The sequence below is a fragment of the Tenrec ecaudatus genome, chromosome 1 (assembly GCF_050624435.1).
Source record: "Tenrec ecaudatus isolate mTenEca1 chromosome 1, mTenEca1.hap1, whole genome shotgun sequence".
NCBI classification, from domain to species: Eukaryota; Metazoa; Chordata; class Mammalia; order Afrosoricida; family Tenrecidae; genus Tenrec; species Tenrec ecaudatus.
Window position 1 is genome coordinate 208786264 of NC_134530.1, and position 13378 is coordinate 208799641.

The following is a 13378-nucleotide window of genomic DNA, read 5'->3' on the forward strand; positions in this document are numbered from 1 at the left end:
GAAGGGCCAAAAGATAAATGACTCAGCAAGCCTTGCCTTTCTTTTCTCTTGCTCTTTGACATTTGGACCAGTGTACAGCTGCCTTGCTTGTTCTGTACCTCAATTTGCAAGCTACACTACCTGCGGGACACCTAACCTGTGGTCTGTGTCGCTGTAATTTGAGGTTCCTTCAAGACCTGCTTCGCCACACTATTGGCATTCACATCTCTTGAGCAGGGGACTGTCAGACCCTGTCATCTGGCTGACTGCTGGTGACCTTCCTTACTGTTTGCTGCCTGTGCCCAGAGAGCCTGAATTGCTCTACAAGGGACTACCCGGTGGCCCTCAAGATTTGAAGGACTGCCAGTGTCACAAAACTGTCTCATGGGAGTGAGTTGCACTGAGCCATTTGTACTGCTTTATAATTTAATTAACTGTGTATTTCTTATGTTATATATCTATCTGTATAAATATATATCAAATTATTAGCAATCTGGTTTTGTCTCTCTAGAGAACCCCGTCTAACACACCATATTACTTTCCAAAATGGTTATATATATTACAAGCTCATTAGCAATGTATAAGAGCTTCAATATCTCTGCACCTTCTCCATCATTTGTCGCTCTCTGATTTTACTTTTTTTCAACCGTAGATAGGTGTAAGATGATAGCTCATCACTGTTTTTTACTTGCATCTTCCAAATGGCTGGTGACTGTGAGCAGGTTTTCACGTTTGTTAGCCATTAAGTGTTGTCCCCTGCAAATTGTCTGTGCAAGCAGTTTGTCGACCTTTGAATCGGATTACTTGTGTTCTTTTTCTTATTGCGGTATGACAGAATTTCATACATTTTAGTAATTAGTCCCTTTTCCAATGTATCATTGGTAAAGATTTTTTTCCTAACCCATGAACTCTTAATTTACTCTTTTGATAATGTTTTTAAAATACTTACATGTTTCATTTTAATATAGCCCAGTCATCTATTTTGTCTTCTACTATGTGTGCCCCTCTAATCACAGGTAATCACATACATAACAGATTGGGCTTTACCCTAACCCTAGAGGTCCCTGAGTTCACTGGAGGAGTAACATAACACCAGTGCGGGGGGCAGGTAAGGGGGAGTGACTGCCCTGAGCAGGGAGAGCAATAGCAGCCTGTCTGCTCCTACAGATAAAGCTGCCAGCCAGACAGCAATCAGCCATGTGCTTGTAAGAGGTAAATCTAAGGTAACACTATTATGGGTGGATATTATAGAGATTAATTATGGTTATGAGAATGTGATTGGGAGTCATCTCTAATTCATCCACATACAGTCTCTTCCCAGTCCTCTGTTTCACACATAAGCCTCTTCTGGTTTCTTACAATGTCCTGCAGTTTTCTTTGTACAGGCTTTTGGTGCCTATTGTAAATGGATTATTTTCTCAATACCTTGTTTGGGAGTCCTCTTCACTAGTATATAGGAATCCAATTGATTTCTGGTATTTATTCTTGCACCCAGCTACTTACTAAATCCCTTCATTGTTTCCAAAAAACTTTTTTTTTTTCAAACCAACGTTTTGTGAAGTCCTTGGGGTTGTCTTTCTATAAACTCATAGTGTTCCTTGATTTCTTTCTATTGTTTAATGTTTCTGGCTAAGACCTCCAACCCAATGTTGAGTAAGAGTGTTGATGAGGCATTGTCTAGTTCCTCTTCTCAGGGATATGTTTTCAGTTTCCCCCATTGAACATGGTGTTGTCCATTGAATTTATACATTTGACCTTCAGTGTATTGAGGAATTCCTTTCTATTCCTATTTTATTGAATTTTTTTATCAGAAATGGGTATATTGGCTATTGTCTAACCCTTTTTCTGCATCTATGGCTCTGATCACGTGGTTCGGCTCCAGGCTCTGCCTGCAACAGTGTAGCTGATTCAGGCCTGTCATCAGTAATGTCTTGCAGGGAGTGTCTAGCAGGGAGTTAATGTGTGTCCCACCTCCAGGGAGCTATTCATCTCCTCAGTGTTTCCAAATGAGGTCATCAAGCTGTGATCTGATTGACAGGCTAAACTCCACCCTTCAACTCTTAAGTATCAAATTGAAAACAGATTATATAACTACCACAAAGGGTCTAAGTTTTCTATGTCTGTCTGCATTAATTTGGGTAGATGGTGTTTTTATAGGTATTTATCCATTTCTTCTAGATTATTACCTGTTTTAGAGTGTAGTCTTTTTTAATAATGTGTTATTTTCCTTTTATTTCACTTAGATCTGTTATGATATCTCCGTTTTCCTCGCTAATTTTAGATATTTGCACCCTCTCACTTTTCCTGTTAAGTTTGCCAGCAGTTTATCAATTTCATTAATTCTTTCAATAGAACTTGAAAAAAATAAACTATTGTAATATATTAAAAGTATAAAACCCAAAGAAAATAAAGTTAAAAATATATATAATTGGCTGTGGAGAAGGATTCTTAATCTTTTAGTAATGCCTGAGGAAAAGAAGACACATGGGGGAGAAGAAAGTGGGAAAGGAGGAAGGAAAAAGTGGTGAACAGCTTTTCTTGAGTACAGAAAATGTCTGCACTAAACTACCCAAGCAATCTGCTGTCCCCACAGGGCTTCCAGAGGTCAAAGAGGTAAGAAGTTGGCTCGCTGTGTTACCCAGTGCCCGGAGAGAGCAGCTGTACCAAGGAGGGAGGAAGCTTGTGCAGCTGGTCAGTGGAAAAAGGGGTCTGTTGGTGGGTGTTGTATCTCCCACATTAACAAAATTTCCTCTCCTTAGATTTTAAGTTGATTTTCCTGCTCCTAGGGAGTGCAAGATATCTCTCCTGGTGGAACCTCTCCAGTAGTTCCTGAGGAGATCTTCCATGCTTGTTACCTGGTGCCCACCCATATCCCCTCATCTCTGAGCTTAGAATGTTTTTAAAGCTCTTAAGTGGTTGTGGAGGTGTGTGGGGGAGATCAAAGTAATAGTATTTCCTGGTATGCAAGGTTACATGAAATTCAAATTTCAGTATCTTTAAATAAAATTTTATTTTAACACCAAACCAACTCACAGCCACTGAATTAATGCTGACTCATAGTGACCCTCTGTGGGTTCCTGAGACCATAACTAGTTACAGGAGCCGAAAGGCCCGTCTGTCTCCCAAGGAGCTGCTAGGTTTCAAACTGCTGACTACGCAGATCACGCTCCAGCTTGTAACCGCTATACCACCAGGTTCCTTCTTTGAGCACAACCATGCTCGTTCCTTTGCCTGTATATTACATGTGGCTGATTTCGCACAAGATCAATGGAGTTGAGTAGTAGCAACAGAGACCATATGGCCCACAGAATTGAAAATGAAACCTACATGGACTTTTATAAAAAAATGTTGGCCACCTCTTATTTTCTTAAGTGATATAAAAGCCAGAACAAGTATTATAAACTTAAATCTGAGTGTGTTAACTTAGATTTCTGTTATATGCAGAGAATATATGAAACTACTCGTGACATTTTCAAGCACCAGAAACAGGTATTATTTTGTCTATAAAAACCATTTCTCCTGAACAATCTCCTGGAACCCCAAATTAGCTCATTCTCAGCCCCTCCTCCTTACACATTTCCTCTCTACACATTAAGAGGTCCCCTCCTGGTCTCCTCTCTGCCTCCTCCTGTAAGCCCTGTGGTAATTTATGACATCACTACCTACTTATCACCCATGCAGAGGTGCAAAAATTTGAGAGTAGGTCTCAAAAGCCAGTGTGAGTTGAAATAGACTAAGATCGGGCATTTTAAAATATCACATGGTCCACTATGAGAAATTAAAGAGGAATTGCATCACATCAAAAAGAACATCTTAAGACCTATTCTGCAGTATGTGTGTTTTTTTTAATTCCTCACTGTCAACAAAACAATTCTGACTCATAGTGATAGGAAAATAACCATACACATACAAGAAAGATTGGTTAGTACAACTATAATCCAAATTTATGCACAAACCTCTAATGCGAAAGTTGAAGAAAGTGAAGATTTTTGCCCATGTCAGCAGTCTGAAATTGATCAAATATACAATCAAGCTGTGCTGATAATGAATAATGTTTGGATTGTAAAAGTTGGAAACAAAGAAGTTTCAATAGTTGGAAATTGTAATGTTGCTGATAGAAAACAGGAAGGAGAGGTTGCGTAGAGTTTGTAAGACCAACAACTTATTCGTTACAAATACTTTTTTCCAACAACAACATATATGGTGACTGTACACATGAACGTCTCTAATGGAATAAGTAGAAATCAAACCAACTGTATCAGATAATGGAGAACCATAATATCATTAATCAGAACAAGGTCAGGTGCCAAATGCAGAACTGATCATTAATTGTCCATACACAAATTCATGATGAAACTGAAGAAAAAAATTTATATCCACAAGAACTAAGCAATGCCCTGGAGTATATCCCACCTGAATTTACAGACCCTTTTAAGCTACTCTTGACATTTTAACATTAATAACCAAAGGTCATATTAACTTGAAGAATATCATACGCAAATATATACACAAATACATCAAGAATATCATACACAAAGAAAGCAAAAGTCATTTAAAAGACAGGAAATAGAGAAAAGACCAAAATGATGCCAGAAGACAACCTGAACTTGTTTTTGAACATAGAGTAGCTAAAGCAAGTGGAGAAAGGATGATATAAAACCTGAACAGAAGACTTCAAATGACTACTTGAGTAGACAAAAAAAATTATAATGATATGTACAAAGAGCTAGAGTTAGAAAACCAAAAGAGAAAAACAAGCTTGGCATCTCTAAAACTAAAAGAAATGAAAAAATTCAAGCCATAGGTTGAAATACTGAAGGGTTATTTGAGCAAAATATTGAATTATAGGTGAAGCATCAAAAGAAGATGGAAGGAATACACAGAATCACTTCACCAAAACCAGTTGATCAACATTTAATCATTTCTAGATGTAGCAAATTATCAAGAATCAATGGTATTGAAGCCAAAAGTCTAAGCTGCATTGAAGGCATGCGCAATAGATAGGGACTGGGTACACGAAGTTATTTTGTACAAATTGTTTGAAATGAGTCAGAGCTACCTCACTGGTATCCAACAACACAACAAGAAAGTCATTTGCTCTAGCAGGATTTGCAACTCTTACTTCGGAAATGCAGAAGAGCACTGTGTGCTAATTGACTCCATGGTAACTAACAACAGTAAGTCATTAACATGCTCCACAAGGTGCATTTCTGTGGCATGGCTGGCGGGAAGAAGCCTGCTAGATGGCGGTAAATGGAACTGGAGTAGAAGAAGCAAAGAGAGCAAGTGCAGACAAGTCCTTTGAAGGAGTTAATCAGAAAAAGAAAAGGCTAAATAGCTTGGTCATCTGAGCGAAAAGGCGAGCTCCAAGGGGCTTTGTTCCAGTCTTGGTGCTTCTTGGTGAGGATCCAGAAGGTAGAAGAAGAAAATTGCAAGATACGTGTTTTTTTTTAATATAATATAGGAGGTGTGATCTCATGTACAAACAAATATTATGCTTAATTGACATCTCTGGTTGTTGTCTTTAATCGTTTGAGCTGGTGAAGTGTGAGTCTCTTTTGAATACTGGTGATGAGGATTCTTTAAACACTCCTGTGGTACAGCGTGTGGGCTTGGGTGCCGCTGTCCCTGTGGGTCAGGCCCTGTGCAGTGCACAGGCAAAGGTGACAAAGCCAAGTCTCCAGCTTCTCTCCGGGAGGAAGATGAGCTTTCTGCTCCTGTTAAAACTCAGAAACCCTGTGAGTCAAAATCCACTCGATTATTTCCTTCTGTTTGCGTCTGGTTTATCTCTTCCTTCTAACATTCTGAATTTTATTGAGCCCCTGGTTTCTTTATTTACTTAATCACTGAACAAATACTTAAGAAGAGCACACCATATTCCAAGCCTTATACCAGCTGGTAATAAAAATTGAAGGAAAAGATACGGGTAAATGTTGTGGTATGATCATGATGCACCAAGCCTTTTGCAAATAACTCCATCTTAATAAACCCATTAAGTTCTCATATTGACTTTAAGAGGGTGGTATTATTTCCTATGATTTAGCGATTGGAAAACTTAGGCTTAGAGAACCTAAAGAACTGCCAAGAGAGTAGTGGAAGGAGCCAAGCTGGTATTATGGAGTTCTACTGAGCTACCGTACATTCCCTGTCCTCTGCACCCAAACTAGTTGATCCTTTGTATCCTGATAATTGACAAAATTTTAAAACCAACAGAAAATAAATCATACAAGGTCTTCAAAAGATACTAAGTACAAGAGTACAATTGGGTAATAAGCCCCAGACTGATGTGGTGACTGTAAAGTGAAGTAAAATTTCCCCTGAGATCTAAGGGAAAAGAAGAGACTTACGGCATCAAGTAAGACAGTGGAGGACAGCTTGTCAAGATAAAAGAACCAGCCAGCTCTATCAAATGCTAATGAGAATCGAAAACTAGATCACAGAGCAATATCTGTTAGATTGACCTACAAGGAAGTTCACCAACAAAACTGACAGGATTTTCTTTGGAAGTGAAAGACTGCAGATTGTTAGAGGGGAAGATGACACGAGGGCTGAGGAGGTGAAGGAAATATGTAAACAAGAAATTTCCCTAGGAGTTAATTATAAAAAAAATACAGAAGAATGGAGATAGATGTGTATTCTAGGGATAGATTTTTACACATAAAAAATAAAGCCTTTGGGGGAGGAAATAAAAACATAAAATGTCAGTTGGTTTGTATGTTTAATAATGAAGATGAAGCTTTAAAAACGTGCTGATGGAATTCAGGCAGAATCCGAAATAAGGTCTGTGTACGTCAAAGCAGCATGGCTAATGGCAAACTGACCTCCTACAAACTACTTTCAGCATCTGCGCAGGTGCTGCAGAACCTAGAGCATTATGATGTTTCTAGAGCAAAAGTGGCCATACCTCTGCTTTCGCCTGATCCAAAGCTTCCTGCCTCTACCCCTGCCTTGGGAGCGCTGGGAACCTCACAGCAACAAGGGCACTAACAGTGTAATTGCTCAGATATTTTAGGAGAGGACAGAGCAAGATGCTAACTTTTATTCTGAACAACAGTCAACCAGGCAGGCAACCACACACACACACACACACACACACCATGAATGGAAAAAGGACTTACCCCTTTAGTTCCTTTATCTTAACCATTTCCTGTAACTGACTCAAATTCCAAAATCTTAACAGTCAATCTTGGATTCAGCCTGAGTTTCTTTCTTATCAGCAATTACTTCTCAGGGTAATTCTGGAAACTATTGCGAAAAACTGTTTTAACAAAATATTGTTTAAAAGAATACTTTCCCCACTCTCTAGCCTCTTTCCCCACCATCTGTCTACTGATTTGCTGCATTGTGATAGCTTTCCTCTGGCTTCGATGACAGGTGTTGTGCTATCAGTATTTCAAATAGCAGGAGGTTCAGGCGTGGTGGGCACATTTCTTTGGAGTTTCCAGGCAATGGCAAATAGTAAGCAATGCCTGGTGATCTAATTTTGACAGCCAACGAAAACCGTGGGTAACAACAAGCAGTGTCTGGTAGAAGAGGGGTGCTAGAAGATAAAATCACTTTTAATGGAAGGTCTTGAAAATATAGAGTGGCTGCCAACAATGGCTTCATCCATACCAACGATCGTGCCAATGGCCCAGGGGTTACAATGTCATGGGTGTAGATAAAGGCCACCGTGGGTCAGAAGCTAGTCGGCACCCAACTAACAGTAGTCCCTCTCCACCTCCCTTCCCTCCCCATTTCTCTGCCATTAATCTACATTGATCCTCCTCGTTCTTACTGAGGCCACATCGAAGCTTATCTTTCCAGAATCTTTCCCTTCTCTTTCCAGTCTATGTTTTTTAGTCAAAAAGTAGCTTTCCTCTCATCAACATTTTCAAGTTAAAGTTCTCACCAGATGGTTTTTGAAGTATGCTACATATTGTTTTACACAAAGATCCCAACTACCGTAACAGAAAATTCTTAAATTAAATTTTTTTAAAATGCAATCTATTTAACTGAATCTTGCCTGAAACTCCAAACCAGTATGGTTTCCTCCCTGCAATCAAGTTCAGGAAATGCATTTTTGTGATTGTAATTTATACCAGCCCTAAGATCAGCAATCCTACCTGGCTACGGCCATAATCCTACAGCTTTCGTTGAGATCAGCCAATTGCACCCACTCTTCAGCCTTTCCCCAGTAATCCTGTCACAAAGTCAATGTGACGCGTCCACTGCTTTTCCAGCAGTTCTCTCCTTTACAGTAAAGATGCCAGGGTGGAAGCAAGCGCTCCTCTGTTGATCCCTAACGAAGACACCAGATTACTTTAAATCATTTACAAAGGCTTGTTACACTTTAGTCAAACCTTATTATAATGGAAGGTTTTGTTAGAATTCAAGAGCACTTGCTTCATTGTGCATTAGTTTGTTCACTGAAATTGCTTGCTTTTAAGCTAAATGAAATTAGCCCTGCCTCTAACCAATTTATCAGCAGGGAGCTGAAGATCTTTATTCAATAATCAGAGAACAGTATAGCTCTAGTTGGAGTTCCAAGATTTTAAAATTGTGGCATTGATGTCTGCATTTATCTACATGAAGAGGAAAATTTAAAAAGAAAACAGGTCCTTGTTCCGTGGGCATCTCCACGAACATGACCTCAGAGTACCCCAAGTTCCCAAAATACAAAATAATTTTCAAAATTTTAGTACCAGTTCCTAACTCTGTATAGAGCAGTGGTTCTCAACATGTGGGTCGTGACCCCTTTGTGGGTCGAATGACCCTTTCACAGGGGTCACCTGACTCATAATAGTAGCAAAATTACAGTTATGAAGGAGCAACAAAAATAATTTTATGGTTGGGGGGTCACCACAACATAAGGAATTATACTAAAGGGTCGTGGCATTAGGAAGGTTGAGAACCACTGGTATAGAGCATTGATTCAGACTGGTGGGGTTTTGGGTTTTTTTTTTTGTTATTGTATATTTAGATGTGATTTCAGACTGACAGAAAAGTAAGCTGCAAAGACAATACAAAGAATTCTTACGTATTCTTAATCCAAATGTTAAATGATCTCTTTGTCTTCTCTCCCATCTCTCCCTCATTCACACATGTACACACATAAGCGGGAGCTTTAAAAGTTTATGAAAAAAATCAGTGAAAAGGTAGAGGAATTTTCCCATGGATTTTGGAAGCCCCTTACATAGGTTATTGTTAAATTCTGATGAATCAAGTTTGAGTCATAGCAATCTCATGTGACGCAGTAAAACCGCCATTCAGGGTTTTCTAGGCTGTAATCTTTATAGGAGAGAGGCAGAAAAACAGACAAGGAGACTCAGAAACGTAGTGATCACACCACATACTGCCAACTCCAAGGTCAGTAGTTCGAAACCACCAGCTCCTCAAAGAGAAATGACCGAGGTTTTATATTCCCATGAAGAGTTACAGTCTAGGAACCCCCCTCCCCCCCACACCCCCGGAACAGTTTTGCCCTGCTCTGTGGGGTTATTGTGAGTAAGAATCAATTAGATGGCAGAGAGAAAGAGTTACAGGAACACGCTTTACCAATTTTCCACCAATGCTAAAAAGATAAATAGGTAGATAAATAATAGAGAGAGATTATTATCTGAACTACTCAATTTGAAGTTCATACATAATGTCCCTCTACCGTAAATACTTCAGTATATATTTATTACGTAGTCATGATACAATAATCAAAATCAGGAAAGTAACATTAGTTCAGAACTATCAGCTAGCCTGAAGATCTCACTAATTGTTTCAATAATGTCTTTTTTTTTAACCAGAGGAGAAGCTCAGATCAGTTGTCAGATCTCTTGTTCCTTTAACCTGGGACTGTTCTCTCTCTTTGCCTTGTACAGAACTGGCATTTAAATAAGACTCATCAATTATTTCATAGAGTGACACTGTAGGTTTGTTGAGGTGTCTTTTATGATTTAATTGTGTATGTGCATTTTTATCCAGGACATTACAAAAGAGATGCTATAATCTTATCGTAATTAATCAGGAAGTTGCTGTCCCATTTCTGGTGATGTTCAATAGTTACCAAGTGGGAAAGGTAATATCTGCTGGATTTCTCTAATGAAAAGTTACTATTTTTCACTTTGTAACTAATAAGTATTTTATGGGACCTGTTTTGATCATCTGTAAATATTCTGTAATAATTGTACTAACAAAATGGGAATATAAATTTGCTTCTTATCTTACTTTTACTTATTATTCACATACTTAAAAGATCATTTTATGATTGTACAACTCCTATCACAATCCACACATGCATCCATTGTGTCAACCACTTTTGTATATTTGTTTCCCTCATCATTCTCAAAACATTTGCTTTCTACTTGAGCCCTTATTATCAGCTCCTCATTTTTCCCCTCCCTCCTTGCCCCCTTCCATGAAGAACCCATGATAATTTATAAATTATTATTATTTTTTCATGTCTTATACTGTCTGAAGTCTCCCTTCACCCACTTTTCTGTTGTCCGCCCCCCAAGGGAGGGGGTTATATGTAGATCCTGTGATCGGTACCCCCACCTTCCACTTACCCTCCTGGTATTGCTACTCTCATTATTGGTCCTGAGGGGTTTATCTGTCCTGGATTCCCTATGCTTCTGGTTCTTACCTGTACCTGTGTACATGCTCTGGTCTAGCCAGATTTGTAAGGCAGAATTGGAGTCATGATAATGGGGGGAGGGGTGAGGAATCATTTAAAAACTACAGGAAAGTGGTATGTTTCATCGTTGCTATACTGCACCCTGAGTGGCTCATCCCCGCAACCCTTCTGTAAGGGGATGTCCAGTTGCCTATGATGGGCTTTGGGTCCTCACTCTGCACTCACCCTCATTCACAATGATATGACTTTATTTTTATTTATTTAGTTTATTACTTTTTGTTCTTTGATGCCTGATATCTGATCCCATCAACACCTCCTGATCACACAGGCCGGTGTGCTTTTTCCGTGTGGGCTTTGTTGCTTCTCAGCTAGATGGCTGATTGTTTATCTTCAAGCCTTTAAGACATGCTCTGATCAGACATGTCTCTCTCCCTGAGCTTATTCACATACTTTTTAAGTTGTACATTTGTAGAGAATTGTACGAGCAATGTGCTTGATACAATGTATGTATATATGTATTGTTATGAGATGTATGAGCCACCAATAAAATGATTTGACATAAAAAAAATGCATACCAGGGGCTCAAATAGAAAGAAAATGTTTTGAAAATGATGATGGCAATGCATGTACAAATGCACTTGACACCATTGATGCATGGATAGTTATTAGGGCTGTAATAGTCTCCAATAAAATTATTTATTAAAAAAAAGATTGTGCTAGCTAGAAAGACAGTTACCTCAACAAGCAAGCAACTTTATGATCTATTTATCTAAGTAAATCTGAATCAGAATTAACGTTAATGGTACAACTGGGCCATTTAGTAATAAGTATGAAATAGTCGAGGATAATGATGTAAAAAAATTACACTAAATATATAGTCAAGAACAGAGCTTAGCAAGTGTTTTATTACATATATCAACCACAATTCAAAAATGGTCAAAATGGGAAGTCATGTGTATTTGTATACATATGTATATAAATCACACCACTGCTTGTCTGTCAGTTTGTCATACTGTGGTGGCTTGTATGTTGCTGTGATAGTGGAATCTATGGAGCTGCTGCTTCACATACCAGCAGGGTCACTAAGGGAGCATGTTTCAGCTGAGCTTCTGGACTAAGAAAAGACTATGAAAAGGTGTCCACACCTAAGGAATTGGCCACTTTTTAAAACCTTATGGATAGCATTTAAATAGTGTCAGATACTTAAACCCTATAAATAAAAGCAAAGAACATAGTCAGATAGTGCCAGAAGAAGCACCCTTCAGGTCAGAAGGCAGCCAAAATATGACTGAGAAAGAGCCACCTTCTCAAAGTACAGTCAGCCATAATCACACAAATGGAATAGAGGTTACAGGAGGAAAGACAATAAGACCTTCATTTGCTAATGGGTTATGACTCAAAACGGGAAGAAACAGCTGTAAAATCGCTTAATAATTGGAACTTGGGATATACGAAGCACGAATCTAGGAAAATTAGAAGTTATAAACACTGAAATGGAATACATGAAGATTGATTTTCCAGGCATTAGTGAGCTGAAATGAACTCATATTGGCCTATTGATCATCAAAAATGACATTTCAAGAGTGTACTCTCTCAAAGTACAATGCTGTCTGTGATAGGGTAGTAACTACCCAAATAAAAGCAAATCAAGTCAATACCATTATTACTTAAATGTATGCCCTAACCACTCAAGCTAGTGATGCAAAAATTGAAAATTCTACCAATGCCTTCAGTCAGAAATTGATCAAACATGCAGTCACCATGCATTCATATTTACTGCCAATTGGAAACAAATAAAAAGTAACAGTAGTTGAAAAATATGGTCTTGGTGATAGAAATAAATCTATAGATCCCATCACAGAATTTTGCAAGACCAAATACTTATTTGTAGCAGATGCCTTTTTTTCAGCAACACAAGCGCTGACTATACAAGTTCACTTCTCCAATTGGAATATACAGAAATCAAATTGACCTCACCAGTGGGAAAAGGCAATGGAGAAGTTCAATATCAGCAGCTAAAACCAGACCAGGGGCTGACTATGGAACAGATCATCAACCGATTACACCTAAGTTCAGGATGAACTTAAAGAAAATTAAAACAAGTTTACCAGAGACAACATTCAACCTTGAGGATATCCTATATGAATTTCGAGTACATCTCAAGAACTGGCTTGACACATTAAACACTTACGACAGAGGACCTGAAGAGCTGTGGGATGACATCAAGAACATCATTAAGAAAAAAGCAAAAGATCATTTAAAAAGACAAGAGAGAAAGAAAAGATCACTTAATCATAGAGTGGCTAAGGCAAGTGGAGGAAATGATGAAGTCAACAAGCTGCACAAAAGTTTCCAAAGTGTAGCTTGAGAGAAAAAGTAAAATATTATAATGAAATGTCCAAAGATAGATTTAGAACACCCAAAAAGAAGAACTTACTAGCATATCTTCAACTGGATGAACTAAAGAAAAAATTGCAAGCCTCAAGTTGCAATATTGAAAGAGTCTGAGGGTAAAATAGTGAATAATGCAGGAAATGTCAAAAGAACAGTGAAAGACTGCACAGTCTCTGTATCAGAAGAACAAGTCAACACCCCCAATTTCAGGAGGTAGCATATGAGCAAGAGTCAATGATGCTAACTGCACTGATAACATTAGCCACAAAACAAGACTCCCGGCCTGGGTGATCATGAGTGTCGATGGGATCAGGTACCCGGCATCTAAGACGCAGGACAAAATCATACCCAAGGTGAGTGGGGGAGGGGGGTTATGGAGCGGAAACCCAATGCCCATCT